Genomic DNA, 26,281 nt, shown 5'->3' with positions numbered 1-26,281 from the left:
ATATATAGTTAAAATCAACGAGGCAAATGATATCTGTTAAAGATCCCTGTTATACTGCACTCTGAGTTTTAATGAGAGTTTTTAATGCATCCGCACATATTATGCGACGCTCCTGTGACAACACCGCTTGACGTCATGTGTCACATGGAACTATTGTTTGTTTCCGCTGCTTCTGTAGTGATACTGGACACAAAATAAGATTCCATGTGACAGAGGGGTCAAAATCTCTGTACACCCAAAGCGAGAGCTGTGTACGCGTGTGCAAGGGGAGTGAGTCGGATTCGGATGGCCTGTGCCAGGGCTGCGCTTTGTCACCTATCCTGTTTGTGATTTTCATGGACAGGATCTCGAGGCGAAGTCGTGGCGGAGAGGTTGTGACTTTCGTCACAACCTGTAACGAAAAGAGCGTTAAGCCAGAAGGCAAAGCTCTCTATCTACCGAGCAATCTTCGTTCCTACTCTCACCTATGGTCATGAAGTGTGGGTCATGGAGGAGCCTTTCAGATGTAACCCGAATCCGCCAGACGGGGGCGGTATTGAGTCACCGCTGGAGTTCACAATCCAGCTGCCATCTCTGCTTGCACAAGGAGCCATGACACGGGAGAGAAACAGTTCAGATGCAATGTGTGTGATAAAGACTTCCGGCAACGCAGCGCACTGGCGGATCACCTCAGGATTCACAACGGGGACAGGCCATACTTGTGCACCACCTGCAACAAATACTTCAGAACCAGATCTAATTTAAGACAGCACATGGAAGCTCTGTATCATATAAAAGTTGACGACTCCTATCGTAAGGGGATGTTAATGCATGTGGAGACAGTAGGCCTAGCTGCAGCCGTGCAAGGTTAAGCCTTCAGTGACACTTTGACCAAAGACACCTCGGGATTGGGTACATTATAAGAAAACACCATGCAGACTCATTTAAAAGACAAAGATAATAATAATCATTGTTACCGTTTTTGTTTGATTGATGTATTCCTTCCTGTATTTGACCATGGAGATGTTGTTAATGTAGAGGTGGAATACAGTAAAAGTCATATGTAAAGTGTGTAGGAGATTCATGAATAATGAGTTTAAATAAAGATAGATTCAGTTCTTATTGCAACATTATAGCCCTCGATGCAAGTAGGGCAGGCCCCGAGTAGCAAGGTATAATGTCAATTATAAAGAAGTGAGAGGGGAAAATGAGCATGTGGAATTGCAAGTGTGGCATGTGGCGTGCAAAGGTGTTAATACTTGGCAGCCCTGCAATGGTTATTATATTTAATGAATTAACTTCCTTACTGGAAACTATAGTCTTTACTCTTTGGAATGTGAACACAGAGAGCCTGAATTCCTGTAACACTGACAGAGCGGGATTGACAGCTCATCATATTGCTTTGTGATTCATTGTGAGTTTGTACAGGTAGATCATCTATGTTCAAAATGTGGTCAGTACAGAGAGGTCATTTAGCCCTTTGAGATGCAGCCTCTCATTTTAGAGGGGGCAAACGCTGTGTTTCCCCTCAAAGTCCTCCATGTCCACCCTCAGCTCGTATACGTTCTGAAATTGGTGAGGAGATGCATGCATGTTCTCCAGTCCCAGCCAGTACTCGCCTGATGCGTCTCCAAACCCAGCTTGGTACTGAGCCCAGGGTCTGTAGAAGTTAACAGTGCCGTCTCTGGATGACTGTCCACTTCCCTCCGTCTGTGTCCATGTCACAGTAGACCTTGACAGGTGTAGTGGTGGGCTACACCTGTCAAGGTCTACTGTGATGTGCTCCATCTACCCGCTAGATGGAGCACACACCACTCTGTGTGGAGATGTTGTTGGAGATTTCATCGCATTTAATCGGTTTTCGATGGTGACGTGTATGTCGATCAGTGTTGGGTGGATTAAAGGAAAGGTGGAAAGGAACCTTTGTTGCCATTTTTCCTTCACTTGAAACGTTACCAGGTAGGTAATTTATTCTTTCCTGATAACAATTTCACCCACTTTGACCGTGAGGTTAATTCTGGACCCAAAAAAGAATGGACTCAGTTTTTGCCCCAATGATATGAGTGAGGAGGATATGTTATGAGTGAGGAGGTGCAGATTTTACAGAGTTCAGGGCTGAAGGCTTTTTCAGAGCAATCCCAAATTGCCGGTATTATATTGTATATTTAGGAGCAGATGATGTACAACTTCATCAACCTTTCTGATGCTGCATGAAGGACCTTAAGTCTCTGGTACACACAATGTGGGATATATAGGTCATCCAATGATCCATGGGTCGGCGGTTCGAATCCCGGCTCCTCCTGTCTACATGTCGAAGTGTCCTTGGGCTGGACCCCAAATTGCTCCCGATGTGCTGGTTGGTAGGTACCTTGCATGGCTTCCGCCGCAATCGGTGTATGAATGTGTGTGAATGGGTGAATGTGATGGACAATCTATGTAAAGCGCCTTGGATAAAAGCGCTATATAAATGCACCATTTACCATTTACTGTGTACGTATGATAAGCTTTCATCATAGAGCACTTTAGTTAACTTACAGCTGTGACTACGTTTCATTAACCAGGCTGAGCACCACAGCATCTTGACATTCAGTAGCAGGCACGGACTGGCACAGAAAACCCTGGCATGTGTGGCCCAAATTCATACAAATACAAGATTGGATGCTTAGTTTTCTATGTCCATACCTGTCTGATCATTGCACCTGCTAGATACCAAACTTTACAATTACAATTTTACAATTTAGGCATTTAGCAGACGCTCTTAATCCAGAGTGACTTACATTAAGCTACTATGTCTTCTTTGTATTACTTTTTCTTATCATTTTGGCTCAGCCCCCGCCCCCCCCCCCAGCCCCATTACTAAAAACCAGTCCGCTGTTTCTTCCTAACGGGAAATCTCCGCCTCCCCAATAATAAGCACCAGTAAGACCAGTGCTGCTCGGAAATCTCAGATACGTCAGATAATTGTAGGGAGGAGGAATTCACCCACATTGTTTCAGGTACAGCTATGAGGAACCAACCCATAAAGAGAGCGTATATAAACGCAAGTGATGTCTGACTAGGATCACATACAGCACAGACTGAGGAGCAGGACCGACTGACCTTGACTTCTCACCTAGACAGGCTGCACACAGGTAAGCATAGAAATGTATTTATTTTTCCCCCGTTTTTTTAAATCAATTTGAGTTAAATCAAACCATTTTGAAGGTATACATGCACTATAGGAAAGATTGGATGCTTAGTTTTCCAAGTTTTCCAAGTTTTGTCCATACCTGTCTGATCATTGCACCTGCTAGATACCAAACTTAACAAACGTTATAATAATTGTATCTTCTCTTTCCAGTGTCATTAACTCAGCATCAGTATGGCCGTCGGTTCACTGCTTGTGATTGCGATTCTTTTCCTGTCTTCAGCATGGGCCAGTGAGTATGCGTGCGTGTGTGTGTGTGTGTGTGTGTGTGTGTGTGTGCGTTATTAATCTATCCTTTGTATCAATTATTTCAAAGTCAAACTAGCTTGGCATACATTACTGTCAAAGCAGAAATGAAAAAACAAAAGCAACAGATTCAAGTAAAACACAATTAAGGAATGCATTTGTGTACATTTTATGTACGTACAATGGCATAACTTTGGTGATGTCTGTCTGTGTCTCTGTCTTTCTCTCTCTCCCTCTCTCTCTCTCTCTCTGTCTCTCTCTCTCTCTCTCTCTCTCTCTCTCTCTCAGACAACGAGACATACAGCTACTCTCTAGCAGTGGGTCATGGGTCAGGTACCTCCTACGAGTCAAAGGCGGAGGGAGTCGAGGGACAGATCACAGCCATCAGGTTCTGGGAGAACCAGAGCAGCTACCTCAGAGGGTACTGTTCAATTGTCAACCGTAGAAGCATATTATTTTCCTGTATTATTAAGACAAGCATTTGGCAGCCAGAAAGCTGAACAGTCTCGCTGGCGACAATAGTCAATTTACAAGCACTGCAATGCATTTCTGTCAGTAGTTTCGCTATTTTCTGCATGTCTCATCCAGTAAATCAGGCAATACCCAGACTAAGGATCTTAAAAATAGAAGAGATATATCGATAAGAAGCAGCCCTGAAGTTCCTTTAGTGTGTGACTATTTTGGTATGTTGATAAGAAACAAAGATGAGACTTACAGGAATGATGAGCGTGAAGATCAGTTGACTGACACGACATCTAGGCAAGTTGTACATTTGTCTAGATGTCCGTGTTACGCAATATCTAATTAGCAGAGCCTTATAGACAGAGTTACGCAAACTGCGTTCATTTCATGGGGTCAGCCCAATAATGGCGGCTCTCCTTACATAGACTTCTATTGAGAATGGGGACAACCAACTGGGACAAGTCCTGGACCAGAAGTAGGCCGAAATGCATTGGACTCACAGGGCAACAGCCCAGCTTTAATGAACTTAAATCCCTTTATTTTAGATTGTTTTGTAGTAATAGTACAACATAAACATTAAAGAGACTTTAGTTGTTACTGTACAATACTTTAAAACAGTCGTCATGTTGCACACATGCTTAAAATAGCTCTTATTTGCGCCGCCCTCGTTAGAAACAATGTATTTCCAATTAACTCTCAGTTCAGGATGCATGAACAGCGCTCGAGCGCTCGGTTTATCGTAACTCTTCTATTAGATGGCTCTGTTAATTAGTATCCAATCTGAAAAATAACTGTCTCACAATGAATCCCTGGTGCATCACATATTAGTAATTTAAATGACACTCACATACACAGCAGTCATAGGAGGCCTTAGCTATGTTTCACCAGTTTCAATTGAAACGGGCCTCCACCCTCCAAGCTCCAACTGAACGTCAGGCGTCAGTCAACCCCCGCCACTCTTGGCCCTCTCTATCTCGCTCACTCACTGCCTTGCTCTCTCCCACAATGTTAAGTTACACCTATTTTATGTAAATAACCTTGGTAAAATGTGCAGCATTGGGAGGTAAAGAGGAGACACTTTAATTTGTGAAGGGACGACAGGATGAGGAGAGGTGGTGTTGTTGCTAATTGTCGAGAGTAATGGCTGCGTGTGATATTGAACAGTAAAACTATTTGTATCAATACGGCTGTATCAACAAAATACTTATGTCATAGGTATATGGGGAGGGTGGAGGGGGTCAGTGTCTCGCGATAAATCTTACATACAGCTCAATGTTGTCATGTTTTCTCTGAACCTGAACGGCAGCTGTATACTTTCATGTTTTATACTGTACCTTTATTTAATGAAAGCTGACAGAATCTGCCAGCATTTGGCAACAAACCTCAAACCTGTTTTCTTTCAATCACTCACTCCCTCTCTCTCTCTCTCTATTTCTCTCTCTCTCTCTCTCTCTCTCTCACTCACACACACACACACACACACACACACACAGGTTGCAGTTTCAGTACGGTGGCATCTGGAGTGCGCATGTCGGCCATAACAGTGGTGGTGTAACAGAGATGGAGCTCCGTGCTGGCGAGTTCATTACTCAGATTTCTGGGAAATGGTATTCCAGTAACTACATCTATCAGGTCAGAACCTATAAACTAAAGAAATAACAAAAATTACAATTGACAAAACACTTTAACGGGAACTAAAACCACAGAAAAAATGTTCTTAGTTTTTTGTCTTTATAGTAAAATAGTGAAAATCAACAAACTCACAACGTGGTGTGATGTGAGTGTGAGATGATATCCTTTGTAATTTCCCCATATTACAATAAAAAACGAAAACTAATTTAAAAAAAATAACTAAAAGTACGCCTATTAAAAACTAAAACTAAATTAAACTAGCAAACCAGGTTAAATACCAATTAAAACTAAACTGAAACCATGAAGACAAAATTAAATAAAAGTCAAAGTGAATGATGTACATTCACAGTGATGTACATGATGTACAGTGCACAGCTTGTCCAAACATATTGGTATGGATAAACCTTCCCAATCTTTTTCACGACACTGAGACCCCTTTTCCACCGGTTGGTTCCCATGAGCCAGAGCTCCAAAATTGGAACGTTAATTATGAATTGAGTGGGCAAAACTATACCTATATTAAATTGTTTATAGGATCAATATGATAAGATAACCCTTCCATAGTAGCTTTTTCATCTTTTCTATTTTTTGAATATTTTCCTATTTTTTCTTTTTTAATGCAATAAATCATTGTCTTCGTGTAAGAAGTAATCTACTGGGGAAGTTTCATGGTGAAAACAATCTAATGGTTCTAATGGTTTTGCACACTCAATTCATAATTAACGTTCCACTTTTGAAGCTCTGGCTCATGGACTATTTAAGAACCAAAAATAACTGAACCGGTTCCCATTGGGAACCAACCAGCCAGTGGAAAAGGGGCCAGCAGCACTGCATGGAGCCTACATTCCAGTTCAACTTTCAATATACTCAGCTGACCATTTCATTCCTGTTTCTTTTGCAGCTGCAATTCGTGACCAACAGAGGGCGCATGTTGATAGCTGGCCAGCCCAATGGCTACTCATTCAACTTCTACCCAGTTCACCCTGACGCTCGGCTCGTGCTGGTCAGCGGACGCTTCAACGGCGCTGGGTTAACCTCCATCGGAGCTCACTGGGACGTGGTTGGCTCCAATTAAGTAGAATCACTGAATCAAACCGTCTCACTCCCACATCAGGGCTGGGCAACTTTGACGAAGGAGAGGGCCTATATATATTTCCTCACTCACTGCAGAAGCTATTTTTGCTATATATTTTTGAAGTGAAATCCTGAATTATTTTTTGCTATTTCTTAATTGCAATCCTGAGAAGTAGAGAAAAAATAATCCCGCACACTGTCTTCACTTGAGTTTAGATTTATTGAGCAACGTTTCGATCGTCAGACCTTCATCAGGCATGTTGCGGGATTCTTTTTTCTCTACTTCTCAGTTCCATACCTGTCCATTGTAGGTGTGCAGAAGGACTTTTTCTTATTAATTGTAATCCTCAAACGTAACATTTTTATTTGATTTCAAATACCTTTCAAATGCCTTTAATTGTAGTTATGTTAACTTTATGAACTAAATACAAATACATTGGACATAAAAATACAAGACAACAGCATTTTAATTCTCATTAAGCTACTAATTTAGACTGAAGTAATTAAAGCATTTGCATGTTTGGAATTGTAACAGCTGAAATCAATAATATATCGGTATTCTGATATTAACCTGTGGGCCTCATTAAGTGAAGTGAGGGCCGCATGTGGCCCCCGGGCCGCCAGTTGGCCATGTATGATCCACATCATCATCTTGTCTCATTTAAACACACCCATTTTCATTCTATAGTTTAAATTTACGAGAATATCCCATTCATATTTTGTGCAAACTATAACAAATTCTGACTGTTGATTCATGGTTCTCTTATGTTTTACCACTTTTGAAAATTAAAGATATTTTTAGCGGGAGTGTGTATCTGATGTCTGGTCTCTTTCTGTTTCTAATATGTGTCTTTTAGTTAACCCAAATCAAAAAAGGCGCCCCAAGTGTAACACACATGATTTAGTGGATTACAGTATAACCCTAACATATAGAGACAAGCTACAATTGCCTTATATGTGTGCTTTTGCCTAAGAACTAAATCTAAAGTTACTATGTTTAGTGACCCTGTCTAAAACCTAACCACTGAGTGGTGCAGAGATTTGTTAAGCTATCTAAAAATCACTAGATATCAGAGACAGAATGACATGTGGTTCCACCAATCAGCAGTCAGTTTAGGCCTGGCTGATATGCTGTTCCAGCCACACAGCAACCTGTTGAAGCAGTGATTACCTTCTACCTGCAGACTTGCTGCACTAATCAAGCCCAATTGAACTGAGTCAGTTCAGCTGTTGAGGTTAGAGACAGAAAAAAAAGCCAAACAGCAGTGCACAGCACATGAGAACTTGAGAAGAGCACAGAACAGAGAGGAAAAGTGTGATTCTAGAAGAGTACAAACCACAGCGAAGCAAGGTAACTCACCACATCTTATGAGTTAATTTTGAAGGTACAGGCATGCACTATAGGAAAGATTGAATGCTTAGTCTTCTATGTCCATACCTGTCTGATCATTGCACCTGCTACAAACTTAACAAACGTTATAATAATTGTATCTTCTCTTTCCAGTGTCATTAACTCAGCATCAGTATGGCCGTCCGTTCACTGCTTGTGATTGCGATTCTTTTCCTGTCTTCAGCATGGGCCGGTGAGTGTGTGTGCGTGTGTGTGTGTGTGTGTGTGTGTGTATCAATGTATCAATTATTTCAAAGTCAAACTAGCTTGGCATACATTACTGTCAAAGCAGAAATGAAAAAACAAAAGCATCAGATTCAAGTAAAACACAATTAAGGAATGCATTTGTGTACATTTTATGTACGTACAATGGCATAACTTTGGTGATGTCTGTTTGTGTCTCTGTCCTTCTCTCTCTCTCTCTCTCTCTCTCTCTCTCTCTCTCAGACGAGACACACAGCTACTCTCTAGCAGTGGGTCATGGGTTAGGTGCCGCCTACAATTCAAAGGCGGAGGGAGTCGAGGGACAGATCACAGCCATCAGGATATGGGAGAACCAGAGCAGCTACCTCAGAGGGTACTGCATATGTACAGTTCAATCGTCAACCGTAGAAGCATATTATTTTCCTGTATTATTAAGACAAGCATTTGGCAGCCAGAAAGCTGAACAGTCTCGCTGGCGACAATAGTCAATTTACAAGCACTGCAATGCATTTCTGTCAGTAGTTTAGCTATTTTCTGCATGTATGTCACATACACAGCAGTCATAGGAGGCCTTAGCTATGTTGACAGGATGAGGAGAGGTGGTGTTGTTGCTAATTGTCGAGAGTAATGGCTGCGTGTGATATTGAACAGTAAAACTATTTGTATCAATACGGCTGTATCAACAAAATACTTATGTCATAGGTATGGGGAGGGTGGAGGGGGTCAGTGTCTCGCGATAAATCTTACATACAGCTCAATGTTGTCATGTTTTCTCTGAACCTGAACGGCAGCTGTATACTTTCATGTTTTATACTGTACCTTTATTTAATGAAAGCTGACAGAATCTGCCAGCATTTGGCAACAAACCTGAAACCTGTTTTCTTTCAATCACTCACTCCCTCTCTTTCTCTCTCTCTCTCACTCACACACACACACACACACACACACACACACACACACACACACACACACAGGTTGCAGTTTCAGTACGATGGCATCTGGAGTGCTCATGTCGGCCATAACAGTGGTGGTGTAACAGAGATGGAGCTCCGTGCTGGCGAGTTCATTACTCAGATTTCTGGGAAATGGCATTCCAGTCACTACATCTATCAGGTCAGAACCTAAATACTAAAGAAATAACAAAAATGACAATTGACAAAACACTTTGGTTAACGGGAACTAAAACCACAGAGAAAATGTTCTTAGTTTTAGTCTTAGTAAAATAGTGAAAATCAACAAACTCACAATGTGGTGTGATGTGAGTGTGAGATGATATCCTTTGTAATTTCACCCTTGACTAATTTCACCCTTGACTAGTACCCTGCATATTACAATAAAAAACGAAAACTAATTTTAAAAAAATAACTAAAAGTACGCCTATTAAAAACTAAAACTAAATAAAACTAGCAAACCAGGTTAAATACCAATTAAAACTAAACTGAAACCATGAAGACTAAATTAAATAAAAGTCAAAGTGAATGATGTACAGTGCACAGCTAGTCCAAACATATTGGTATGGATAAACCTTCCCAATCTTTTTCATGACACTGAGACCCCTTTTCCACCGGTTGGTTCCCATGAGCCAGAGCTCCAAAATTGGAACGTTAATTATGAATTGAGTGTGCAAAACTATACCTATATTAAATTGTTTATAGGATCAATATATTAATATATGATAAGATAACCCTTCCAGAGTAGCTTTTTCATCTTTTCTATTTTTTAAATATTTTCCTATTTTATTTTTTTAATGCAATAAATCATTGTCTTCGTGTAAGAAGTAATCTACTGGGGAAGTTTCATGGTGAAAACAATCTAATGGTTCTAATGGTTTTGCACACTCAATTCATAATTAACGTTCCACTTTTGAAGCTCTGGCTCATGGACTATTTAAGAACCAAAAATAACTTGCAGCAGCACTGCATGGAGCCTACATTCCAGTTCAACTTTCAATATACTGAGCTGACCATTTCATTCCTGTTTCTTTTGCAGCTGCAATTCGTGACCAACAGAGGTCGCATGTTGACAGCTGGCCAGCCAGCTGGCTACTCCTTCAACTTCTACCCAGTTCACCCTGACGCTCGGCTCGTGCTGGTCAGCGGACGCTTCAGAGGCGGTGGGTTAACCTCCATCGGAGCTCACTGGGACGTGGTTGGCTCCAATTAAGTAGAATCACTGAATCAAACCGTCTCACTCCCACATCAGGGCTGGGCAACTTTGACGAAGGAGAGGGCCTCTATCCTCACTCACTGCACTGCAGAAGCTATTTTTGCTATATATGTTTGAAGTGAAATCCTGAATTATTTTTTGCTATTTCTTAATTGCAATCCTGAGAAATAGAGAAAGAATAATCCCGCATACACTGTCTTCACTTGAGTTTATTTTAATTCTCATTAAGCTACTAATTTAGACTGAAGTAATTAAAGCATTTGCATGTTTGGAATTGTAACAGCTGAAATCAATAATATATCAGTATTCTGATATTAACCTGCGGGCCTCATTAAGTGAAGTGAGGGCCGCATGTGGCCCCCGGGCCGCCAGTTGGCCATGTATGATTCACATCATCATCTTGTCTCATTTAAACACACCCATTTTCATTCTCTAGTTTAAATTTACGAGAATATCCCATTCATATTTTGTGCAAACTATAACAAATTCTGACTGTTGATTCATGGTTCTCTTGTTATGTTTCACCACTTTTGAAAATTAAAGATATTTTTAGCGGGAGTGTGTATCTGATGTCTGGTCTCTTTCTGTTTCTAATATGTGTCTTTTTGTTAACGCAAATCAAAAAAGGCGCCCCAAGTGTAACACACATGATTTAGTGGATTACAGTATAACCCTAACATATAGAGACAAGCTACAGTTGCCTTATATGTGTGCTTTTGCCTAAGAACTAAATCTAAAGTTACTATGTTTAGTGACCCTGTCTAAAACCTAACCACTGAGTGGTGCAGAGATTTGTTAAGCTATCAAAAAATCACTAGATATCAGAGACAGAGTGACATGTGGTTCCACCAATCAGCAGTCAGTTTAGGCCTGGCTGATATGCTGTTCCAGCCACACAGCAACCTGTTGAAGCAGTGATTACCTTCTACCTGCAGTGCTGCACTAATCAAGCCCAATTGAACTGAGTCAGTTCAGCTGTTGAGGTTAGAGACAGAAAAAAAGGCAAACAGCAGTGCACAGCACATGAGAAGAGCACAGAACAGAGAGGAAAAGTGTGATTCTAGAAGAGTACAAACCACAGCGAAGCAAGGTAACTCACCACATCTTATGAGTTAATTTAAGAGTAACAAATAATTTGAAGTTACTTTGGTTTTTGATGAGTGGTATTGTTTATTTCTAGAAACCATTGTGGATTCACTGGGGCAGCCATTGCATTGTTTGTGCCCAGCCTGTTTCACACAGAATCGGTGAGACAGTTCATTTAATTTCAATGATGGGATATTGTTGTTATTTTTGCACTTTGCAAGTGAACACTTTGAGAGTGTAATTAATACTACTAAGAAGAAGTTTATGTTTGTTTACTAAATGGATGTAATCCATTTCATGATGCACTTCATACAAGTGTACTGATGTTCATGTGAAGATGTTTAAAATACATAATGTTGAAAGAAAGTATGTTCAAAGGTTAAAAATGCACAGAGTGTTGCATACAGTATTTATTTAGTTTTCATTTAAAAAAGTTCATGTAATGCATATTTCATGGTTAAAAACTAATCAACAGACAGTTGATACTTTGATACTGATTAGATTTCTCTGACCCTGTCTGATGACGGGTCAGGTTCTTTTTGTTGGATTGGATGGTTTTCCAGTTGACCATTCCAATAGATGGCGAGCTTCCCACCAGGATCTAGAGATTGAGCGACAGCGAGTATTCCCCCATACGCTGGTGACCACTGGACAGACTACTGCATTCTACGGTGTGGTAGGCCTAATCTGCAGACTCCCCCACTCTCAGCTGCAGTAATCCCAATTCCCCCTCTCTCCCTCCGCGCACACGCATGCACATACATTCCCCTGGAATTGGAACTCTGATACTTACAGTTTTGGAAACCATGTGGAACTTTGACACTTACACTGATACATACCTGGATGGTTTATCCTTGGAACTCTGAACCATAACACATATACTGATTTTGCATACTTACCTTACCTTGTTCATCATTGGGAGAACAGTGACTGAGTGGTCAATTCCTTACGTATTGAACGGGTGGATAATTGTAAATTGTATTGTCCTATTTTGATTGTTTGATTGAACTGGAAAGAAACACAACTTGAGTTGACGGTTTAAAGGAAATAACTGAGGATTCAAGTTAGAAGGGTCGGGTGCACCCAAATTAGAAAGACACAGTGAACTGTGAGAATTGAAAGTGGCCAAGCAATTGCTATTTAAGAGTTGGTACCAATTTATTTGTTATTTGTTTGTTCATTGTTTTTTAAGTGGTGCAACCACTTCTACATCCAGCTTTGTCCGTGTACCTGTGTACGTACGTCAATGAGCATGAGTGGTGTGTGCATGCGTGAAATTGGAACGAGAGAAGTATGTGACATTGCTGCCACCTGCTGGACGCAAATCAACTGCCTGTATAATGGGAGGTAGACGGCAGCGCGCGATCCATAATAAAGCTAATCTAACGGAGCAGAGAGAGAGAGAGAGAGAGAGAGAGAGAGGGGAGTTGCACCACTTGGTTCACACAGGTGTGATTTTTTCAATATAACTGCCGGCAATCATTTGACATTTAACCTCCTTGTGTCTGAGTCTCATTTAAGCACTCCCCATAGCTCCAGCAGTCGAACCTACACAATAACTAGTCCAGATTTTGCTATAGTGCCTTATAGGTGCTACAAGTTACTCACAGAAGTGTCACTCGCCCCCGTTTGGCACAAGTTGGTATTACACAAGCTTCACACGAGTGTGACTTTCATATTTGGCTTCTACGTATGAGACACAAGATGTAATTTATATCGGCCATGCACATGACGTCTATAAGGTTGTCATTTAGTGCCCTAAACAAACATTAAAGTCCATAGACTTGGCTTGTAAACGATTTACGTCATGCTCTAAACAAACTATTAAAATCACACCTGTGTGATCTGAGCGGTGCAACTATAGGCCTACATTTATTGTTATAGTTACTGTACTGTACTGTGCTCTGTACTGTATTATAGTGTACTGTGCTAGTGTGCTCTGTACTGTACTTTAATTATATTTGGAAAACATCTTTGAGAAATGACAGAGTTACCATGTGGGCGTCCCCGGAACATCCAGACCCCCAGGGACACGCCCAGGGGGGCCCGCCCTCGCCGTCAATGAGGCGGATGCATGCACGTGACCTCGCTTCTCGCCCTCAGGCGTCTTACTGGTTGTTATTGTCAAGACTCCAAAGTAGTGAATACTCTATAGTCTATACTATCTATTTGGCTGGTATGTGTAATCTATCGTGTGTTCCCTCATCGTCAAACAATTTCCCCCTAAACTCCTTGGATCATGACACAATCTATAGTGTGTGTGTGTGTGTGTGTGTGTGTGTGTGTGTGTGTGTGTGTGTGTGTGTGTGTGAGCAGTGCATGTATGTGTATTTAAAATGTCTATGTGTGGATATAGACAATATTGTATTTGAGTGAGGAATTGACTAGGGAAACAATTGTCCTGACCTAGAACAGTAAGGATTAAAAAATATATATCCACTAACTTCAGATTGCTGGCTAACTATTATATTTATAGTTACAAGTTTTTTAACCCATTAAGACCTGAGGCCGATTCTACAAGTCCATTCTAAATTAGTAGTTCTCAACTTCTCACACTTAAGACTTTTCAGTACAAAGTGACGCGCTGTGAGCTTGCAATACCAACAATACGTGTTACGTGTGTTATAATATGTAAAGTCTGATATTGAGCATATATTCTATCGTAGCACACCCTAAACACACAGAACTTCAGTTTATATGCACTTTTATTTATGTTACGTACACTATTTTAGTTTACGTTTATGAACAGACTGAGTCACCATTGTCCAAATCATTTGACATGTCTATCACAACAGGTGAAAGAAAACAATCTCATAGAATGAAGGAAGTGAGAGTGTTGCCGTTTCCCTAATTTAATACAGAAATGTAAAGACATTTTCAGAGGAAGACGTGCTTACATGGGTGCCTGCCATGCATTGGCAGAAACACAGGTTGAAATCCGAAACACATACTTAATAATAATAACAATCGTTATAGATGTTCCGAAACTTTGACCTCTATGGCCGGCCGCAAGGTTTACCAAAGCCCCACAATATATACGTACATCAAAACGTCCGGCTCGGCCGGGAGTGGTGTGCTTGTGCTTTTCTTTCCGATTCGCGTTGCCGTGCCGACGTAATTCGCAATAAACGACGCGAAAAATGCCCCATTCAAAGTCAACGTTACTTTGGAGCCACATTACTCTGGCATACTGTTACATAGAAACACGATTTAAACGTCAAACAGTACACGAGGCCATCGACTTTGTCGTGGTTCAGACGGAATTCGAATACGTTGCACAGTTTGCCCGCTATCGCAGTTCAAAGTGTGTGTGTGGTCTGAGCAATAATCTCGACTCAGAGTGTCGCACGCCCCGAGAGAGACCGGGTGTTAGGTATGAAAGTCTAGAGGTGGACCCAATTGCAGACTCAAACACAGAGGCAAGTTCAAAGTTCAAAAACACAAAGATTTATTTCCAACCCAGAGCACAACAAAAATGCAAAAGCAGGCAAAAAGTCCAAACAAGGTATAGGCAAACTTAACATAGGCGTATAGGCTGGTAGCGATGAGGCAAAGTCCAAGACAAGGCACAGGTTCTGGAGCATAAGAGAAACACAGCATGTTACTTGAGTGACAAAGTGACAGTCATTGTCATTTGGGGATTTTGGGCTATTAGAAAATAACAGATGTACAAGCTTACAGCGTGTCACTTTGTGTCGTGCCGTGAGCTTGTACTTCTGTTTCTTAACATGTTTGAAAAATCTCAAAAATGTTTTTAGACATTTTTGACACAGATCTTCTCGGGTCCCTTGCACAAGGCATTTTCAGATGGGGGATCTGCGTCCAAATAAATAAAATGTTGGGGGGTCCTTGGCATGAAATGGTTTGATAAGCACCGGTTCAGAAGGCATTTGTAGAATCTGCCTCAGGTCTTAATGCCTGGCTTAAGTTCAATGGAAACACAACATGTTTACTACGATAAATTTAAAATTAAAATTAAAATAACTTCCTTACTGGAAACTCTCTGCTGTGTTTGGAATGTGAACCGACAGAGGATTCCTGTAACAGTGACTGACAGGAACCATGATTGAATCATGTTGCATTGTGACTTGTGAGTTTGTACAGGTAGATCATCTATTTTCAGAATGAGGTCAGCATGTACAGAGAGGTCATTTAGCCCTTTGAGATGCAGCTTCTCATTTTAGAGAGCGTCCTTTACAAACACACACACACACACGCATGCACACACGGAAGCCTGCACGCACACGAACGCGCTCACACACACTTATATATCAAACACACTATATCAAACATTATTTAGATTTAAGTGCTGAGAGAGAGAGAGAGAGATAGATATGCGTATCATTTGATGCATTCCAATAGTAGCTGCAGAAGCATGACCCAAGACGATGAAGAGGCATTCATTGATTGATTGAAAAGGCATTCAAATGAATCACCTCTAACATTTATAGGCTCCATATAGCATGTAGGATGCCAGGCCTCTGACTATAGTTAACTATAGTTATTGAATTAACTGAGAGCCTGAATTCCTGTAACACTGACAGAGCGAGGTTGACGGCTCATCATATTGCATTGTGATTCATTGTGAGTTTGTACAGGTATATCATCTATGTTCAAAATGTGGTCAGAATTTACGGAGAGGTCATTTAGCGAGAGATGCAGCCTCTCATTTTAGAGGGGGAAAACGCTGTGTTTCCCCTCAAAGTCCTCCATGTCCACCCTCAGCTCGTATACGTTCTGAAATTGGTGAGGAGATGCATGCATGTTCTCCAGTCCCAGCCAGTACTCGCCTGATGCGTCTCCAAACCCAGCTTGGTACTGAGCCCAGGGTCTGTAGAAGTTAACAGTGCCGTCTCTGGATGACTGTCCACTTCCCTCCGTCTGCGTCCATGTCACAGTGGACCTTGACAGGTGTAGTGGTGGGGTAGATGGAGCACACACCACTCTGTGTGGAGACGTTGTTGTAGATTTCATCGCATTTAATCGGTTTTCGATGGTGACGTATATATGTCGATCAGTGTTGGGTGGATTAAAGGAAAGGTGGAAAGGAAATGCCTCTATTGAAATGTTGTTTCTAGTTAATTTATTATTATTATTTTAATAATTATTTTGTGCATAAAATGTGCAATTTTCTTTTTTACATTTCCTCTGATAAGTAGTAAAAAGTAGTAATCTGGGTTTTACAGGGTTTTAACTATCTTTTGCATAGTAGGCTATGTCAGGTGCTACTCTGATCATCTCATTTAAGAGCTGCTCCACTCAACAACGGGTGTAGGCTTGGAGTGATCTGCTATCGCACGCACACACACCCCACGTGCACCTACTCACACCACCTCAATTATTCATGTCCACGTTCATCCCAGTACACATCAGATCACCGACAGGCTGTTTTGACAAGCGTATTGATTGGCAAATAATACAATACCATATACAATACCGAGGCATAATAATGAATATGAACACCTGTTCAATATGACCACTCTTAGTTGGGGAGGCTTTTGGTTAATTCATTTTGGCATGAATTTGCACGGGAGTTTAGATTGAAACTCCCTTGAGAATTCCTCAAAGTGTCAAGGCTGCTCATATTAATAGTAGGCCTACACTTTGTATGTGTCTTCTATCTAAGTGCATATTCTTGGCTTTGTTTTCTTACACACTGAATTAATCTGATCTTTCTGATCTTAACTGATCTTAATCTGATCATTCCATTGAGCTTTGGAGACTAAATTGGAACTGGAACACAGTGTTCCGTCTCAGTTCAGGCATACAGGAAGGAAGCTTTGTCTTCTCCATGCAGGCGTGTAGCGACTGCCAGTCATCACAGGCATTTAAGGACATTTAGCCAACGCTTTATTATTAGCTCTTAGCTTGGCCATTCCTGCAATCTCAAGCCTCTCACAACTACTTTATGGACATTACAGTAGTTCCAAATATAAACCACGACAGCTTGTCATCTTTGAGCCTTTTTATACAGTTGTAATTTAGATGTCTAATACGTATCGCAACATCAGACATTATTCACAAGCAGACAACAGGCTTGTAGATCTTTCTTTCTTTCTTTCTTTTCTTTTCTTTTAATAGCCAAATCCCAAAAGGACTCAAGTGGTAGTTGATGGCATTCTGGTGACTTTTCTGACCAAACTTTGTTGCCATTTCTTTTCCTTCACTTGAAACGTTACCAGGTAGGTCATTTATTCTTTCCTGATAACAATTTCACCCGCTTTGACCGTGAGGTCTTTGGCCTGGCAGAGGTTCATTCTGGACCCAAAAAAGAATGGACTCAGTTTTTGCCCAATGATATGAGTGAGGAGGATATGTTATGAGTGAGGAGGTGCAGATTTTACAGAGTTCAGGGCTGAATGCTTTTTCAGAGCAATAAAACCTTATGAAATATAGAGCTTTCATCCAAAGCACATAGATTGTGCATTACGTAATTCACAGTCACACACACACCGATGGCAGAAGAAACCATACAAGGCACAATTTGTACAACTTCATCAACCTTTCTGATGCTGCATGAAGGGCCTTAAGTCTCTGGTACACACACCAGTACCATATAATGGCTATCATATAATATATATATTGAGACATTTCATACATTTTAGGGATTTCTACTCAAGTGATTTTTTTATGTTTTCCCACCCTTGATAGTAAAAATAAAACTAATGCGATACTGTAGATTTCAATAGTTTTATTTCCCTCCGTTTGGGACACCATATATGTTTTGTGGCATAACTCCACGATTATGCAAGCTACATTTACATTTACATACAATTGGTATTGCTGGATTCAGTAGAAAGTACTACAAAGTAGAGAAGACATCTACAATACATAGATGTACAATTCCGCCTACTGTAGGTATGTGTTCAAATGACTATATATCATATTGACATTCAGTCTCTTCTAGAATGTAGAAGTATGTCCTGGCTTCAGGTATGCCACGTTTTGAACCTCTCAGAGCTTCCATTGTGACATGACTTTACAACCCCCAGACGGACAGGCTTTATTTTTAGTTTGGGGTGTATAACTTTATATATCAATTTCACCACTTTTGCAGTAAAATATTTTGTGTGGGAGGCCCATTTGTCACAGGACTATTGGACACAACCAGAAGGCCGCAATCGGTGTATGAATGTGTGTGAATGGGTGAATGTAATGCACTATGTAAAGCGCCTTGGATAAAAGCGCTATATAAATGCACCATTTACCATTTACTGTGTACGTATGATAAGCTTTCATCATAGAGCACTTTAGTTAACTTACAGCTGTGACTACGTTTCATTAACCAGGCTGAGCACCACAGCATCTTGACATTCAGTAGCAGGCACGGACTGGCACAGAAAACCCTGGCATGTGTGGTCTTCATACATACAAATACAAGATTGGATGCTTAGTTTTCTATGTCCATACCTGTCTGATCATTGCACCTGCTAGATACCAAACTTTACAATTACAATTTTACAATTTAGGCATTTAGCAGACGCTCTTGATCCAGAGCGACTTACATTAAGCTACTATGTCTTCTTTGTATTACTTTTTCTTATCATTTTGGCTCAGCCCCCCCCCCGGCCCCATTACTAAAAACCAGTCCGCTGTTTCTTCCTAACGGGAAATCTCCGCCCCCCCAATAATAAGCACCAGTAAGACCAGTGCTGCTCGGAAATCTCAGATAATCAGATAATTGTAGGGAGGAGGAATTCACCCACATTGTTTCAGGTACAGCTATGAGGAACCAACCCATAAAGAGAGCGTATATAAACGCAAGTGATGTCTGACTAGGATCACATACGGCACAGACTGAGGAGCAGGACCGACTGACCTTGACTTCTCACCTGGACAGGCTGCACACAGGTAAGCATAGAAATTTATTTATTTTCCCCCCGTTTTTTAAAATCAATTTGAGTTAAATCAAACCATTTTGAAGGTATACATGCACTATAGGAAAGATTGGATGCTTAGTTTTCTATGTCCATCCATACCTGTCTGATCATTGCACCTGCTAGATACCAAACTTAACAAACGTTATAATAATTGTATCTTCTCTTTCCAGTGTCATTAACTCAGCATCAGTATGGCCGTCGGTTCACTGCTTGTGATTGCGATCCTTTTCCTGTCTTCAGCATGGGCCAGTGAGTATGTGTGTGTGTGGGTGTGTGTGTGTGTGGGTGTGTGTGTGGGTGTGTGTGTGTGTGTGTGTGTGTGTGTGTGTGTGTGTGTGTGCGTTATTAATCTATCCTTTGTATCAATTATTTCAACAAAAGCAACAGATTCAAGTAAAACACAATTAAGGAATGCATTTGTGTACCTTTTATGTACGTACAATGGCATAACTTTGGTGATGTCTGTCTGTGTCTGTCTTTCTCTCCCTCTCTCTCTCTCTCTCTCTCTCTCTCTCTCTCTCTCTCTCTCAGACGAGACATACAGCTACTCTCTAGCAGTGGGTCATGGGTCAGGTACCTCCTACGAGTCAAAGGCGGAGGGAGTCGAGGGACAGATCACAGCCATCAGGTTCTGGGAGAAACACAGCAGCCACCTCAAAGGGTACTGTATATGTACAGTTCAATTGTCAACCGTAGAAGCATATTATTTTCCTGTATTATTAAGACAAGCATTGCGACAATAGTCAATTTACAAGCACTGCAATGCATTTCTGTCAGTAGTTTCGCTATTTTCTGCATGTCTCATCCAGTAAATCAGGCAATACCCAGACTAAGGATCTTAAAAATAGAAGAGATATATCGATAAGAAGCAGCCCTGAAGTTCCTTTAGTGTGTGACTATTTTGGTATGTTGATAAGAAACAAAGATGACACTTACAGGAATGATGAGCGTGAAGATGAGTTGACTGACACGACATCTAGGCAAGTTGTACATTTGTCTAGATGTCCGTGTTACGCAATATCTAATTAGCAGAGCCTTATAGACAGAGTTACGCAAACTGCGTTCATTTCATGGGGTCAGCCCAATAATGGCGGCTCTCCTTACATAGACTTCTATTGAGAATAGGGACAACCAACTGGGACAAGTCCTGGACCAGAAGTAGGCCGAAATGCATTGGACTCACAGGGCAACAGCCCAGCTTTAATGAACTTAAATCCCTTTATTTTAGATTGTTTTGTAGTAATAGTACAACATAAACATTAAAGAGACTTTAGTTGTTACTGTACAATACTTTAAAACAGTCGTCATGTTGCACACATTAAAATAGCTCTTATTTGCGCCGCCCTCGTTGGAAACAATGTATTTCCAATTAACTCTCAGTTCAGGATGCATGAACAGCGCTCGAGCGCTCGGTTTATCGTAACTCTTATATTAGATGGCTCTGTTAATTAGTATCCAATCTGAAAAATAACTGTCTCACAATGAATCCCTGGCGCATCACATATTAGTAATTTAAATGACACTCGCATACACAGCAGTCATAGGAGGCCTTAGCTATGTTTCACCAGTTTCAATTGAAACGGGCCTCCACCCTCCAAGCTCCAACTGAACGTCAGGCGTCAGTCAACCCCCGCCACTCTTGGCCCTCTCTATCTCGCTCACTCACTGCCTTGCTCTCTCCCACGATGTTAAGTTACACCTATTTTATGTAAATAACCTGGGTCAAATGTGCAGCATTGGGAGGTAAAGGGGAGACACTTTAATTTGTGAAGGGACGACAGGATGAGGAGAGGTGGTGTTGTTGCTAATTGTCGAGAGTAATGGCTGCGTGTGATATTGAACAGTAAAACTATTTGTATCAATACGGCTGTATCAACAAAATAACTATGTCATAGGTATATGGGGGCCTCATATTTGGTTGAGGGGGTGTCTCGCGATAAATCTTACATACAGCTCAATGTTGTCATGTTTTCTCTGAACCTGAACGGCAGCTGTATACTTTCATGTTTTATACTGTGTACTAGGGCTGACCCAAAAAAATCGATTAATCGACGTTCAATCGATACGCACGGGAATCGATTTTTAAATTTTGAATCGAATAGTCATTAAAAAAAAAGCGTCCGCTTTTGGTCCGCGAGACGGCCCCATTTGGTCCGCGAGCCATGCTTGCGCCTCGCAGCACCTCGCAACGCCTCCTCTTTCCCCGTGTTAACAAGGAAGGCAAGCGCATGCACCACAGCTCAGTGGACATTAAATATAGGCTACCTTGTTTGATAAGTCATATAAAAACATTACTTACACGAAAATGAAAATATAAACTTCACAGATTATAGATCACTTGGAATTATAACAATCTGTTGAGTATTGCCTGAATAATGCCACTATAAAATCTCAACTTTTATCGATGAGCCATTACGCTGCTTGGATTCACATGGTGAGTGCGCTCAGTGCATCGAAGAATTGATATTTTTTGCTCCTACAGACCCAGACCAAAACACCTTTTCTCTTTGGCATTTAATTGCACCTGATCGTATTATTGTAATAATGTAGCATATACTATATTTGCCTGTGTTTTGTCTTTTAATTATGCTTTTTTTTGTGCGCCGATGGTGATGCGATGCTCCACTTGTTTCAGCCTGCAGGCCTACAGCACTTTGGTCAGCTTTTATTGTTTTATATGTGCTATATAAATAAAGTTTGATTTAGGCCTATATTGGAGCAGGTGCTGGCAAATAACTAATTACTGTAATGCAGTGAAGTTGCGCAAATGTCAACTCAATTAGCAAGCGGAGCTGCATGCATTCTGCACTGCAGTCTGCAGATCTCTTCTTAGAGTTTACTTTAATATTATGGTTTACTTTCAACCATAAACCATAATATGATTGACAAACCTTGGATTATAATTCTTCATCGACCAACAGCGCATGCAGCATGACTATGAGGTAAATTTATCTATGTGGGATTTCTCCATCGGCATCGCATGTCGATAAAAAAATGGGATTTCACTAGTGGCATTATTCAGGCAATACTCAGATTGTTATAATTCCAAGTGATCTATAATCTGTGAAGTTTATATATTTTTTCCCATACGCACACTCACAGTCACATTAACTTTATGATCAATCAAATCAACCGTGGTTGATTTTATTTCTGACAAGTGTCAGGCTTGAAAAGTTCATTCATGTTACCGTTCGTTTACAATTGACAGAGGAGTTTGGATTATATATATTTTTATTTGATGGAGAGGTAGGCTAATGCCTGTTTCAGGCAGTTGACTTGTTACGGTCGGATGTTTTATTAAGCCTAATTATTTGTGCGTCACTGCTTTCATGAAGGCTGCACGCCTGCTACAGTTGTTGCTTATTGTTTAAAATAAATGAGACCAATACAAGCATGCCTTTCTCTCCGCTATATCGTTGTTTAAGCCAAAGAGTCACTGCTCGCGCACCCCCCCCCCCCCCCCCCCCCGTTGACGTTTCGAAGCGTCGACGTTCGAAACGCGGGAATCGATTTTGAATCGATCATCAAATACGGAATCGAAGGTCAGCCCTACTGTGTACCTTTATTTAATGAAAGCTGACAGAATCTGCCAGCATTTGGCAACAAACCTCAAACCTGTTTTCTTTCAATCACTCACTCCCTCTCTCTCTCTCTCTCTCTCTCTCTTTCTCTCTCTCTCACTCACACACACACACACACACACACACACACACACACACACACAGGTTGCAGTTTCAGTACGGTGGCATCTGGAGTGCGCATGTCGGCCATAACAGTGGTGGTGTAACAGAGATGGAGCTCCGTGCTGGCGAGTTCATTACTCAGATTTCTGGGAAATGGTATTCCGGTAACTACATCTATCAGGTCAGAACCTATAAACTAAAGAAATAACAAAAATTACAATTGAAAAAACACTTTAACGGGAACTAAAACCACAGAGAAAATGTTCTTAGTTTTAGTCTTTATAGTAAAATAATGAAAATCAACAAACTCACAACGTGTGGTGTGATGTGAGTGTGAGATGATATCGAGCATTTATAGATCTGCTATTTTCACTACTTTTCTGAGCCTTTGTAATTTCACCCTTGACTAGTACCCCATATTACAATAAAACACGAAAACTCATTTAAAAAGTAAACCTATTAAAAACGAAAACGAAATTTAAACTAGCAAACCAGGTTAAATACCAATTAAAACTAAACTGAAACCATGAAGACAAAATGAAATAAAAGTCAAAGTGAATGATGTTCAGTGTGTACAGCTAGTCCAAACATATTGGCATGGATAAACCTTCCCAATCTATTTCATGACACTGAGACCCCTTTTCCACCGGTTGGTTCCCATGAGCCAGAGCTCCAAAATTGGAACGTTAATTATGAATTGAGTGGGCAAAACTATACCTATATTAAATTGTTTATAGGATCAATATATTAATATATGATAAGATAACCCTTCCAGAGTAGCTTTTTCATCTTTTCTATTTTTTGAATATTTTCCTATTTTATTTTTTTAATGCAATAAATCATTGTCTTCGTGTAAGAAGTAATCTACTGGGGAAGTTTCATGGTGAAAACAATCTAATGGTTCTAATGGTTTTGCACACTCAATTCATAATTAACGTTCCACTTTTGAAGCTCTGGCTCATGGACTATTTAAGAACCAAAAATAACTGAACCGATTCCCGGCCAGCAGCACTGCATGGAGCCTACATTCCAGTTCAACTTTCAATATACTGAGCTGACCATTTAATTCCTGTTTCTTTTGCAGCTGCAATTCGTGACCAACAGAGGGCGCATGTTGATAGCTGGCAACCCCAATGGCTACTCCTTCAACTTCTACCCAGTTCACCCTGACGCTCGGCTCGTGCTGGTCAGCGGACGCTGGAACGGCCATGGGTTAACCTCCATCGGAGCTCACTGGGACGTGGTTGGCTCCAATTAAGTAGAATCACTGAATCAAACCGTCTCACTCCCACATCAGGGCTGGGCAACTTTGACGAAGGAGAGGGCCTCTATATATTTCCTCACTCACTGCAGAAGCTATTTTTGCTATATCTTTTTAATTGAAGTGAAATCCTGAATTATTTTTTTGCTATTTCTTAATTGCAATCCTGAGAAGTAGAGAAAGAATAATCCCGCATACACTGTCTTCACTTGAGTTTAGATTTATTGAGCAACGTTTCGGTCGTCAGACCTTCATCAGGCATGTTGCGGGATTCTTTTTTCTCTACTTCTCAGTTCCACACCTGTCCATTGTAGGTGTGCAGAAGGACTTTTTCTTATTAATTGTAATCCTCAAACGTACATTTTTTATTTGATTTCAAATACCTTTCAAATGCCTTTAATTGTAGTTATGTTAACTTTATGAACTAAATACAAATACATTGGACATAAAAATACAAGACAACAGCATTTTAATTCTACTCATTAAGCTACTAATTTAGACTGAAGTAATTAAAGCCCGTCACGTTTGCATGTTTGGAATTGTAACAGCTGAAATCAATAATATATCAGTATTCTGATATTAACCTGCGGGCCTCATTAAGTGAAGTGAGGGCCGCATGTGGCCCCCGGGCCGCCAGTTGGCCATGTATGATTCACATCATCATCTTGTCTCATTTAAACACACCCATTTTCATTCTCTAGTTTAAATTTACGAGAATATACCATTCAAATTTTGTGCAAACTATAACAAATTCTGACTGTAGATTCATGGTTCTTTTGTTATGTTTTACCACTTTTGAAAATTAAAGATATTTTTAGCGGGAGTGTGTATCTGATGTCTGGTCTCTTTCTGTTTCTAATATGTGTCTTTTTGTTAACCCAAATCAAAAAAGGCGCCCCAAGTGTAACACACATGATTTAGTGGATTACAGTATAACCCTAACATATAGAGACAAGCTACAGTTGCCTTATATGTGTGCTTTTGCCTAAGAACTAAATCTAAAGTTACTATGTTTAGTGACCCTGTCTAAAACCTAACCACTGAGTGGTGCAGAGATTTGTTAAAATCTAAATCATCAAAATCTAAAAATCACTAGATATCAGAGACAGAGTGACATGTGGTTCCACCAATCAGCAGTCAGTTTAGGCCTGGCTGATATGCTGTTCCAGCCACACAGCAACCTGTTGAAGCAGTGATTACCTTCTACCTGCAGTGCTGCACTAATCAAGCCCAATTGAACTGAGTCAGTTCAGCTGTTGAGGTTAGAGACAGAAAAAAAGCCAAACAGCAGTGCACAGCACATGAGAAGAGCACAGAACAGAGAGGAAAAGTGTGATTCTAGAAGAGTACAAACCACAGCGAAGCAAGGTAACTCACCACATCTTATGAGTTAATTTAAGAGTAACAAATAATTTGAAGTTACTTTGGTTTTTGATGAGTGGTATTGTTTATTTCTAGAAGCCATTGTGGATTCACTGGGGCAGCCATTGCATTGTTTGTGCCCAGCCTGTTTCACACAGAATCGGTGAGACAGTTCATTTAATTTCAATGATGGGATATTGTTGTTATTTTTGCAAGTGAACACTTTGAGAGTGTAATTAATACTAAGAAGAAGTTTGTTTGTTTACTAAATGGATGTAATCCATTTCATGATGCACTTCATACAAGTGTACTGATGTTCATGTGAAGATGTTTAAAATACATTATGTTGAAAGGGTTGAAAATGCACAGAGTGTTGCATACAGTATTTATTTAGTTTTCATTTAAAAAAGTTCATGTAATGCATATTTCATGGTTAAAAACTAATCAACAGACAGTTGATACTTTTGATACTGATTAGATTTCTCTGACCCTGTCTGATGACGGGTCAGGTTCTTTTTGTTGGATTGGATCGTTTTCCAGTTGACCATTCCAATAGATGGCGAGCTTCCCACCAGGATCTAGAGATTGAGCGACAGCGAGTATTCCCCCATACGCTGGTGACCACTGGACAGACTACTGCATTCTACGGTGTGGTAGGCCTAATCTGCA

The 26,281-nt window shown here is 40.6% G+C and overlaps 2 long non-coding RNA genes across 2 annotated transcripts; both read left to right on the top strand.

Moving 5' to 3' along the window:
* Window positions 1-3,049: 3,049 nt before the first annotated feature.
* LOC308319111 lies at window positions 3,050-7,239 on the top strand. The gene is made up of 5 exons (XR_013964420.1): window positions 3,050-3,110; window positions 3,320-3,398; window positions 3,701-3,833; window positions 5,368-5,506; window positions 6,408-7,239. It is a non-coding gene; the product is annotated as an uncharacterized lncRNA (long non-coding RNA).
* Window positions 7,240-19,219: 11,980 nt separating this feature from the next.
* On the top strand, window positions 19,220-25,080 carry LOC308319113. Its single transcript, XR_013964422.1, has 5 exons — window positions 19,220-19,277; window positions 19,477-19,563; window positions 19,843-19,967; window positions 23,032-23,170; window positions 24,074-25,080. It is a non-coding gene; the product is annotated as an uncharacterized lncRNA (long non-coding RNA).
* The last annotated feature ends 1,201 nt before the right edge of the window (window positions 25,081-26,281 follow it).

This window comes from Protomyctophum bolini (genome assembly GCF_963924005.1).
Source record: "Protomyctophum bolini genome assembly, chromosome: 7".
NCBI lineage: Eukaryota > Metazoa > Chordata > Actinopteri > Myctophiformes > Myctophidae > Protomyctophum > Protomyctophum bolini.
Note: the sequence above shows the minus strand (reverse complement) of the source record. Positions and strands in the feature narration are given on the sequence as shown.